This window comes from Camelus dromedarius, chromosome 15 (genome assembly GCF_036321535.1).
Source record: "Camelus dromedarius isolate mCamDro1 chromosome 15, mCamDro1.pat, whole genome shotgun sequence".
NCBI lineage: Eukaryota > Metazoa > Chordata > Mammalia > Artiodactyla > Camelidae > Camelus > Camelus dromedarius.
The window spans coordinates 29,527,825-29,539,934 of NC_087450.1; the positions used below are offsets into that span (position 1 = coordinate 29,527,825).

Sequence of the window (12,110 nt, forward strand, 5' to 3'; positions counted from 1 at the left end):
CAACAGGAATGAAGATGTCTAATAATTCCTCTGAATTAGGAGTCAGAGAAGCTTCAGAAGAAGATGGAGCAGCTCCAGTCTTAGCCATTGTCCCACACCAACAAGGAGAGCCAGTAGACAATGCATGTGAACTATACAATGGCTATTGCTTCACTTGTGCTCTCCAAGTTGCCCACAGGAACCTCCCTGTGGTCCAGTCTAGCTGGAACTATTACAAGAAAGGGAATTCTGGGAAATGTAGTTCAGCCTAGCTGAGGTGATAACTAAAAAAAACCACCACAATCTATCCCTTGTCAACTTGGCACCAAGCATTTCTCCATATTTAATCTCCAAATAAAGATAAAAACAAAGTCATGCTTCTGCCCAACATAATACAGTTATCACCAGGCAACAAGAAATATGTTAATCTAGGGGTAAGAATACTTTCTTAAAGGGCCAGATAGTAAATATTTCAGGTTATGCAGGCCGCATAGTTTCTGTTGTGACTAGTCAATGCTAGCATTGTAGCATGAAAGCAACCATAAATATGTAATCGAATGAATGTGGCTGTGTTCCAGTAAAACATTATTTACAAAAACCAGCCCTTGGGCTATAGTTTGCCAACCCCTGTGTTAATCCTTTCACCAAAGTAGAAAAAAATGCTCTTTTTGATTTGATTTGAGTAATCTTTATTTTCCTCCTATTTAATTCACACGTCACCTTTTGATATACCATAGCTTAAATATTGAGATACAATGTTAATTACACTTAGCACATCTTAGATAAGGAGATAAAAGAGAAAGAAAACAAAAATGTCTGGTTACTGTATATACAAACATATCCATATCAAAATAAAGAAAAAAATACTCATAACTATTATAAAATGCTTTTCTGCAGCTGATCATGGTTCCTTATCTGGTTCCAAATCTACTCCTGGAAGGTTGAGGCCATTAGCAGTCCTACCTGAATTAAAGGTAGTTGTAGTTTTCCATTGACTTAATAATCACAAAATACAGGTGCACTAAAAGTTGCCCTAGAGGATCTCCTGAATTCCAGAAATACTCATTGTGTAACAGCAACTCAATTTCCCCTTGATAGTCAAGAGCAATCACCACAGCCAGTATAGTAAATCCCTTCTTTGGCTGTTGATTCAGTGGCCGTAGGGGCCTAAAGTTGCCAGATAGCAGTCTCAGCTTCCAGTTCAACAAAGTCATTGTTGTGTCCCCTGGTCAGACCAATCCTCTCTTTAGACTTCTAGATCAACAGAACCTAAAACTGGGGGATGGAAAACAAAAACTGTACTAGTGGATCACTGGTGGTAATAATGAGAGCAACAATCTCCATTTCTACTCCCCTTGATTCCCAGACTTGTGTATCCTGTTATGGGAGAAGCAGCAATATGATGAATACTGATTTAGAACATCTACCATAATCTAGAGGCCTTTGCTCTAGACCCACTACCACTTACCAGTTTCCATAACTGGGCCCTCAAAAGGTTCTTACACCATTCTATCACATCTGTTGCTTCAGAATTATAGGTAACATAGTTAAAACCAGTGAATTCCATGAGTATGCACCCATTGCCTCACTTCATTTGTTGTAAAGTGAGTTCCTTAGTCAAAAATGATGCTGTGTAGGATACTATGTTTTTGGATAAAGTATTCAGTCAATTCAGAGATAGTAGTTTTGGCAGAAGCACTGCAAGCAGTTGAGGGGAAAAAAAGGCAAATCCATATGCAGTAAGAACAAAGTGCTATTCCTTCCATGATGGAAGCTGACCAGTGTAATCAACCTGCCATCAGGTAACAGGCTGATCCCCCAGGTAATAGTGCCATATTGGGGGATCCGTGTTAGTCTCTGCTATTGGCAGATTGGGCATTCAGCAATGGCTTTATCCACATAGGCCCTGGATAGTGAAAGTTCTTGTTGCTGAGTCTAGTATAACCTCCATTCTGATTTCAATGACCATTTGTTCATGAACCCATTGGGCCATGAGGAGTGACTGCAGAAGAAAGCTGACTGACATCCACTGAACAGGTCATTCTATTCACCTGATTGTTAAAATCCTCCTTTTGTGAGCATTCATATGAGACAATTATCTTTACATTCTATGCTCATTTGAAGAGGTTTATACACGTACTTCTTCCACAGCTTCCTTGTCACCGATTTTCCAGTTGTTTCTTCCAAGTCCCTGACCACCCAGCCAAATCATTACCCCTATATGTAGACCCATATGTATGGCCATCTATCATTCCAGGCAAACCAACAACTATATGCCCTCTTCAAAGTTCTGCCCACAGGAAGGGTTTCCCTTCGCCACTATTTTTCAGTGTTGTCCCAAAGTGGGGGTGAGGTTGCAGTGTTACACCTTTCCACTTTTAGGCGTTTCTTGCACATCATGCAGAATTACCTGTAAATTTTACAAAGCAGAAACAGACTCACAGACAGAAAACAAACTTATGGTTACTAGGGGGGAAAAGGAGGGGAGGTGAAGGAATAAATTGGGAGATCGGAATTTGTAAATACTATACATAAAATAAACAACAAGGTCCTATTGTATAGCACAGAGAACTGTGTTCAGTACCTTGTAATAGCCTATAGTGAAAAAGAATATGAAAGAGATTATTTATATATATACACATATATATAGCTGAATCGTATGCTGTACACCAGAAATTAACACAACATTGTAAACGGACTATACTTCAATTTTTTAAAAAAGCAGGAAAGATAATTTTTTAAAGAATTACCTATAAACCAAATTTAATTATTTTCTTTCTCAGTCAACTGATCATAGGGAGCTCCCAGTGAAGCCTGAGGTGTGGCTGAAAGAAAGAGGGAAATGTAGCTGGAGTCGGGGGGGGGGGGCATGGCTATCTGGGCTACTTCCTTGTGCAATTTATTTGTGCCTTCAGGGACTGCTTAAGTCCAATATCATAGATACCTCTTACTTTTGATGAGTGAGTAATGTTGTTCATGCCCAACTTTATGGTGTGGTGGGTCAGGCATACCCAGTTTATGATGAGCATCTCGTGTTATATGGTAACTTGGTAGCTCATGGTGAAGCATTTAGTTTCTAGTAAGGCCCAGTAACAAGCCAAAAATTGTTTCTTAAAAGAGGGAAATATGGCTTTGCTAAAAAACCCTAAGCATTTGTGCTGTGATTCACTTATTTAGTATAGGGACTTGCCAAAGGCTTCAAACAGCCTCCCTGTGTACCACTAATACTGCAAGTACTATCACATCTTCTGAGTCATATGGCCCAATTAGCAGAACAGCTTGCATAGCAGCTTGACCTGTTGCAGAACCTACTCTTATTCACTCAAAACAGGCAGCTTTTCAGGTCACTCAGTAAATGGGTCAGAGTAGCATGCCCATATGAGGTATATGTTGACCAGTAGGCATTGTGCATCTTTCTTAATGGCAGGAGAAGCCAGATGCAGCAACTTGCCCTTTACCTTAGAAGAGAAATCTCTTGTCTCAGATAATTGGACCACTAGAACTTTCACAAAGTGACAGGCCCTTGCACTCATGTGATGTTTATCTTCTATCCTCTGGCACACAAACACCTTATCAACGTGTCTAGAATAGTTGCTACTTTCTGCTCACTGTGTCCAGTAAGCATAGCATCATTAGTGTAATGGAACAGTGTGATGTCCTGTGGAAGGGAAGGACTATCAAGGTCCTTGTAGACCAGATTATGACAGGGGCTTGAGAGTTTGTGGAAGGACATTGCCATTGTGGTAAGACAGTGAGGGTATATTGCTGCCTTACCAGATGAAAACCAACTGCTTCTGATGGTCTTTACCAAAGGATACAAGGATAAAAGCACTTGCCAGATCAATAGCTGCATGCCAGAGATGTGATGGTTCGCTCCAGCAACAAAACTACATCTGGAAAAGCAACTACAATTGGCATCAGCACCAATTAAGTTTATGACAGTCCACTGTCATTTTAATTGAATCACAACCCTACATCTTTCAAGTCCTTTCAAGTGGCACTAATCTCTGCAATTCCTCCATGAATGCAGTATTGCTTTTGGTTTACTGTTTTTGTAGGTAGAGACAGTTCTAGTGGCTTCCTACCATAGTAGCCCTCATTCCATGTGTCAGAGAACAACTGTAGGGACTCTGCCAGTTTCTGGGTGTGTCTATTCTAATTATACATTCTGGAACTGGAAAAATAACCACAAGGTGGATTTGGGGACACACTGGGCCCACTGTGAGTTGGATCTGAGCCATGTATTAGTTATACATTGCTGCATAACAATTTCAAAACTCAGAAGCTGAAAACAGCAAACATTTATTATCTCACATTTTCTGTGGGTCAAGGAATCTGGGAGCATCTTAGCTGGATGCCTCTAGAGCAGGGTCTCTTATGCGACTACAGCCAAACTGTTGCCTGGGGCTGCAGTCATCTCAAGACTTGATTGGGATTGAAGAAACCATTTCCAAGTTCACTCACCTGACTGTTAGCAGGCTTCCATTTCTCTGTTTTCTTGCACTGAGGGCGTTATTTCCTCACCACATCACGTGGGCATCTCCATAGTGTTGCTCACAATATGACAGTATGCTTCCTTCAGTGCAAGTGATCCAAGAGAAAGAGAGGGAAAGAGAGAAACAGAATGAATCAAAGACAGACGCTATAGTCATTTTATACCCTAATATAGGAAGTGTTATCCTATTATTTCTTCCATATTCCATTCATTAGAAGCAAGTCACTGGTCCAACCCATACTCAAGTAGAAGGGATTACATAGGGGTGTGGATACCAGGAAATGGGTATCAAAGGGAACTACATTAGAGGCTGCCAACCACATTGGATTATTGAAATAAAAATAAAAATGATGAACAACTGACTTAGAAATAAATGTTAGGAGGCAAGAATATGCAATGGAATAAAGACAGTCTCTTCAGCAAATGGTGTTGGGAAAACTGGACAGCAGCATGTAAAACAATGAAGCTAGAACACTCCCTTACACCATATACAAAAATCAACTCAAAATGGATTAAAGACTTAAACATAAGACAAGATACAATAAACCTCCTAGAGGAAAACATAGGCAAAACATTATCTGACATACATTTCAAAAACTTTCTCCTAGAAGAAATAAAAGCAAGAATAAACAAATGGGACCTAATGAAACTTACAAGCTTCTGCACAGCAAAGGAAACCAGAAGTAAAACAAGAAGAAAACCTACGGAATGGGAGAAAATTTTTGCAAGTGAAATCGACAAAGTCTTGATCTCCAGAATATATAAGCAGCTCATACGACTCAATAAGAAAAAAATAAACAACCCAATCCAAAAATGGGCAGAAGACCTAAACAAGCAATTCTCCAAGGAAGACATACAAATGATCAAAAAGCACATGAAAAAATGCTCAATATCACTAATTATCAGAGAAATGCAAATCAAAACTACAATGAGGTATCACCTCACACCAGTCAGAATGGCTGTCATTCAAAAATCCACAAATGACAAATGCTGGAGAGGCTGTGGAGAAAGGGGAACCCTCCTACACTGCTGGTGGGAATGCAGTTTGGTGCAGCCACTTTGGAAAACAGTGTGGAGATTCCTCAAAAGACTAGGAATAGACTTACCATATGACCCAGGAATCCCACTCCTGGGCTTGTATCCAGAAGGAAATCTACTTCAGGATGACACCTGCACCCCAATGTTCATAGCAGCACTATTTACAATAGCCAAAACATGGAAATAGCCTAAATGTCCATCAACAGGTGACTGGATAAAGAAGATGTGGTATATTTGTACAATGGAATACTACTCAGCCATAAAAACTGACAACATAATGCCATATGCAGCAACATGGATGCTCCTGGAGAATGTCATTCTATGTGAAGTAAGCCAGAAAGAGAAAGAAAAATACCATATGAGATCGCTCATATGTGGAATCTAAAAAACAAAAACAAAAACAAACAAACAAACAAAAACAAAGCGTAAATACAGGACAGAAATAGACTCACAGGCAGAGAATACAGACTTGTAGTTACCAGGGGGGTGGAGGGTGGGAAGGGATAGACTGGGATTTCAAAATTGTAGAATAGATAAACAAGATTACACTGTATAGCACGGGGAAATATACACAAAATGTTATGATAACTCACAGACAAAAAAATGTGACAATGAGTGTGTATATGTCCATGAATGACTGAAAAATTGTGCTGAACACTGGAATTTGACACAACATTGTAAAATGATTATAAATCAATAAAAAATGTTAAAAAAAAAAAAAAAAAGAAAGAAATGTTGAGACCAAAATGCAAAATTCCTGGGATCTTCACACATTCTGTTTTAAAGACTGGAAATTCAAAGCATAGAGTAATTAAAAATATTTGCCCAAGGTCATTTAATTAGTGGCAAAACTGACATTCAAATCTCAATCTAATTTCAAAGGCTCATTCTGACTCTGACCTCTCCTCCATAATGTCCTTTAATGAGATCATTTATTTCAGCTTCTTCTCCCTTCCTTCTCTTCTCCTTCTTCCTACTTTTCTCTCCACTTCTCTTTTAGCAAAGAGAAAGACTATTCAGGGACTGTGTATTTACCCTATTGGACCAACTGAGACAACCTCAAATGTGAGGTCATATTTTTTTTCAGAGAAGTGACCATTTAAAATGATAACCCATCAGCTATCACATTGAACTCTTTTCTTCCCCTCTGATGATTTTACATCTTTCCTGTACTTTTTGCCTTCTGAGCAGGAGCTGGTGATATTGATACCACAATTTCAGCACCCTTGTTCTTTAGCAACAGCTAAGTTGTCTTTGTAGGTACCTCAAGTTTCAGAGCTGCTAAGAACTTCCCCTCTAAAAGGGCTAGACTCACTCTCAGAACAATGAGTCCAAAGTTTAAAATATAACTTGAGTGGTGTAATCATACACCCCCACCCCTACCCACTCCTTCCACTTCCCTTTCCCTCCTTCCTGGAGGCCCAACCAGTGAGATTTATAGCAATAATTTTTGTAGTCCGGGAAAATGCCAAGGTCACACTTGGGAGTTCTGGGCTGCCCAGAGGATAGTTTCAGTTCCCACTGCCTACTTACAAATGAGAAGCAACTTGCATGTTTAGAATGATCATTTTCTTTATGTAGCTGAAATAAATCTTATCTACAAATTAACGGTTGAAAGAAATAAACTTTAATTTTAAATAACAAAACCATTTATTTTCTGAGCCTCATTCCACATATGAGTAGAAACCTAGTGCATCAATTCAGGAACCCATCCTTAAGTTGACTTGTGGTCTGTGGTGGGTGGGGGAAGGATGGGTGGGGAAGGTGGGGAAGGGGACTCTGACCTTCAGTTGCCATCTATCTATACCTGCATCTTGTGAGATGTCTATCATTTGGCTGGTCTCCAGTCTTGAAACCATTCTCAGCACCTTGTGCCTGACCAGAGCTCTTCCAGGCTGGCTCTATCTCAGAAATACAGGCAACATTCAGCTGTACTTCTATCCCATCTGGACAGGAAAATCCTGCAAGTCTTATGACCTCCCTGGAAGCAAGATACAACCTTCCTCTTTTAAATCCCTATACCTATCTGGAGAAGGTTCCACTTCCTTCACCACCCCCAAAAATTGGTCCTGTGAGGGTGAGCCACAAGACCCCTGCTCAGGAACAAATAACGTCTCGCTTCCTCTCAGACGCTCCTCTTCTTCCTGCCCCAATTCTATAAACTAATCTCAGGTGGAAAGGAGGAAGGGAGGACAAAAAGGCTTTGATTAACCAAATATTTTAAATCCTTTTGTCTTTCTGGACCTGAGATTTTAAAACTCAAAGGGAAATATCTCACTCTTGTTCTCTGATTTTTCTGTACAACCTTCCCTAAGACAATCCGTATCTTGAGAATGGGGAAAAAGACACAGGATAAATAAGAATTATGGGAGAATATATACCAATTAATATTAAAATATTATTTCACTACAATTAAATACATTTTCCTGCCTTACAAAAAAATGTGTCATTTCTTTTAAAATCATAGTCCTTCATTTTATTTCATATCTACCCAAAGCAGGGAACTCTGCCAAATGTCCTGAGTTAACTGTCCTTGGAGTGAAAAAATTGTGAGACACAGCCCCTTTCTTTAAGAGTGGTTGTCATGGGTTGAATTTTGTTCCTCTCAAAAGATATGTTGAAAAAAGAAAAAAAATATGTTGAAGTACTAACTCCCAGCAGCTCAGAATGTGACGTCATTTGGAAATAAGATTGTTGGAAATGCAATTAGTGAAGAATAGGCCATACTGGTGTCCTTACAAGAAGAGGAGAAACACAGAAATCAAGACACACAAGAAGACAGGCATGTGCCAACAGAGGCAAAGTTTGGAGTGGTGCATTTACAAGCCAAGGAACACCAGCAAACACTAGATGCTAAAAGAGGCAAGGAAGGATTCTCCCCAAATGATTTCATTTCAAAGTATGGCCTTATTTTGCAGGCGTCTCATAATTGGTCCAGTAAGGTAAATATGCCAGTCCCCAAATAGTCTTTCCTCATTTGATAAAAGATGGAACGTAGCCCTGTCAGCACCTTGATTTTGAACTTAGCTTCCAGAACTATGAGAAAATGAATGTTCACTGGTAAGTCACCCAGTCTGTGGTACTTTGTAACAACAGCCCTGGGAAATGAATACAGCAGTCTAATTAATGATTCAAAAATTCAGATATCTCAAAGCAGTTATAGAATAATACAGCATTAAACTGTGCAGCACTAAGGAGACTTGCAAAAGGAGTCCCAGGGGTGACTGGGTTACTTCATTCATAACATTAACACAAAGAGGTTTATATCTCCTTGGCATTTTGGGTCCCATCTTTGAAGATCTCATAAGACAAAGCCTCCAACTAAAGGTCAGCCTTCCCAGAAAAGAGACTTTTCGTTTGGATACAAATGCCATAGACTCCAGAGATAAACGGGACAACCCCTCACATCTAGGAAAATTATGCTTGCTATAACTGTTAGCCCTATGATGGACCAACAATACAGCTCTGAGCTTCTCCTAACCAGAGGAGATCGTTGTCTTATGAGACCTGTTTTGAATCTTCATTTGTTTGCCTGAAATCTTGCTGATTGGATCCTACACAGCCTACCTGATTTGGTTCTGCCAAGTCATCCACTACTCTTGGGACCTCTTTGACATGGCACTAAATAAGTTGTTTCTATTGGGGCTTCAACGCCCATCAGCTATATAACAAATAAGTTCTTTTTTTCATAGTTGCGGGATTAACTATTACACATTTTCCATTTTCAGGGAAGGAAGTAAGAAATGGGAAAAGAGATTGGTCTCAAAGGACAGAATGGTAAGGGCAGAATGAGAACCAAATTAGGGACTTAGAAGAGGACAAAGGAAATGAAAACTGGCTGGACTTACAAGTCAAGAGTTATCCTTGTCTCCTCACTTTCCCCTATCTCCCACATCCAAATAATTAGCAGATTTTATCCATTTTATGTCCAAAATACATCCCACATCTAATTCTTTCAAATTTCAATAGTCACAACTTCTTTATAACAAGCAACCATCTTCTCTGCCCTAGACAACTGCCAAACCTCTTAACTGATCCCTCTTTTTCCAATCTTATTCTAATATAGTACACAAAGCAACTACAATAATCTTAAATCATGAGTAAATTCACTTCTTCTGATTAAAATTCTTCAGCTTTCATTTTCAGCCAAGATGGAATAACAGAGACTAGATCTATCCTCCTTCCCTAAGCAATTAGAAAAATGGACCCCCTGCCAAAATATATATATGTGTGTGTGTGTATATATGTGTGTGTGTGTATATATATATATGTTAGTTACTGATAATAGTAGTTACTAAGGTTAGTTACTGTGAATGGTAGTTCTGGTTACCTGGTTAGTTACTGAGAATGGTAGTTTAAAAAGGTAAAACCAGTTGTAAAAACCAGCAGCTTTGCTACTTGTGTAAATCTACTGTCTAGAGGCAGTTTCTAGTCCACATCAGTGAGAGAGTTAACCAAACAGATCTCATGAGTTTCAGAGACAGAGATTAGCTAGGGGAGGTTAGTGTGGCTAGAATTTGTGAAACAGAGTACTGGAGAAGAGTGAAAAGCATAGAGATAGAAACAGACAGAGATAGAGATACATGGAGATGGTGACAAGAAACAGAGAAGGAGAGAGAGAGAGAGAGAGAGAGAGAGAGAGAGAGAGAGATTTTCAAACGTCAACAGAGGGATCCCATCAAGTCTCCACCTGAGTACTGATCTATGCATGTGTAAGAGGAATCTGCCCTAGGCCAGGGAAAGAACTACCTGAAGGCATTAGGCAGAACAATTCACAGATCTGAGAATTGTTTGTCTTCCTACCAGCCAGAGTAGAAAGACCTTATATCATAATACATGGGGCATTGAGTACATTCCTTTAAAAAAAAAATTACTAGTAGCACTGCGTTCACTCTAGATTAAAGGTTTCTCTGGACCTGCCCTAATAAAACTTAAAAGCAAGCTCTAAAATAAGCCAAATGATCCCATGTAACTTAACTGTATATCAAAAAAAAAAAATCCAACATTAGTTAAAGAAATAGAACAAAATCCAACAAAACAATATAAAATTCATAATGTCTGGCATCCAATAAAAAATTACCAAGCATGCAGACCGGACTTGTGATTATGATAGAATGAAGAGGTATGTGAAACCTCTCTTCAGAAAACAAATATAAACTGGATAAATTTGTCAAAATAACCGTTTCAGGGCCCTAGAAAATTATCAAAAGTGCACACTACATTGAGAAGCTATTATTAATTTTTTTCAATTGAAATTTCAGGTAAGACCAGCAGGAATCTGTGACCTTCTTGCCTGGGTCCATTCCCATGCTCCTGCCCCCAGGTTAGTTACTGAGAATAGTAGTTTTTAAAAGGTGGAGCTAGTTGTAAAAGCTAGCAGCTTTGCTGACAGAAGGGGAAGACTAGGTTTGGAGCAGGAAGCAGAAAACCATGACATCATTGTCAGTTAAAAAAGAAAAATTGGTAGAAAACAAACAGGTAAAACTCACAACTTTGCTAGTCTGAGTTTGTGATCACATCTGGGTCAAGCAGCCAGACCAGGCAGAAATTTAACAAGGAGATCTTGAAAATGACAGAGCCATAGAAGAGCTAGATTAGCTCTTCATCTATCCCTGGCTGACTGGCAAACTACACACTTGCACAGGGGGACCCAAGAGAGCCCAGTGGAAAGTAAACTCTTAGGCATACTTGAGAAATAGCTAAACTTTGAACGAACTCACTCCTCACTTTACACATAGATAGGCCAGCCTCTGGACTCAAGGTATTTGAGCAAAATCTCTGCTCCAATTATTGGCTGATGACTAGGCTATGTTGACACAGAGATGACCTCTGGTAAGCTAGTATTAGAAATAAAAATAAAAACCTGAGCAGAGACATTAGCAGTGGCCTACAACCCTTGGGGGAGAAAGATTCCACCATTTAAGTCCAGATAAATTTTTTAAAAATTAAGGGGGAAACGTCAGAATACAGACTTGCTACTTATGTATTACTGAAAATGCCCAGTTGTCAACCAAAAATTATGAGAAATGCAAAGAAACAGTAAAATGTGATTCACATTCAGGAAAAATTCAGTAATAGAAACTAACTTGATGAGCCCAGATGTTGGATTGATTAGATAAGACTTTAGATCAGCTATTATAAATATATTCAAATAATTGCAGAGAACTATGATCAAAGAATTAAAAGAAAATATTAAAATATCTAACAATAAGGAATTTTAATAAAGAAATAAAAAAATATAAAAAAGACCCAAGTGGAAATTCTAGAGTTGGAAAGTGCAATACCTACATAAAAAATTCCCTAAATGGACTCAACAGCAGATCTGAGTTGGCAGAAGAGCAAACCAGTGAACCTGTTAATAGATTATTAGAAAATTCCAATCTGAAGAACAGAGAAGGAAAAAAAAAATAAACGAATGAAGAAGAATAAAAAGGAACAGAGCTTCAAAGGCCTGTGGGACAGTGTCAAACATACTCACATACCTGTAATAGGAGCACCAGAAGGTGAGCAGAGAAAGAGAAAAAAAATTTTTTTGAAGAAATAATAGCTAAAAATTCTCCAAATTTGATGACAAACATTAATCTTCAAATCCAAGAAG

General features: G+C 38.9%; 1 long non-coding RNA gene across 13 annotated transcripts in view; it reads left to right on the forward strand.

Annotated features, from left to right (window-relative positions):
• Nucleotides 1–12,110, forward strand: part of LOC105092355 (uncharacterized) — a 286,171-nt gene that overhangs the window by 180,886 nt on the left and 93,175 nt on the right. The gene's annotated exons all lie outside the window — the stretch shown is intronic.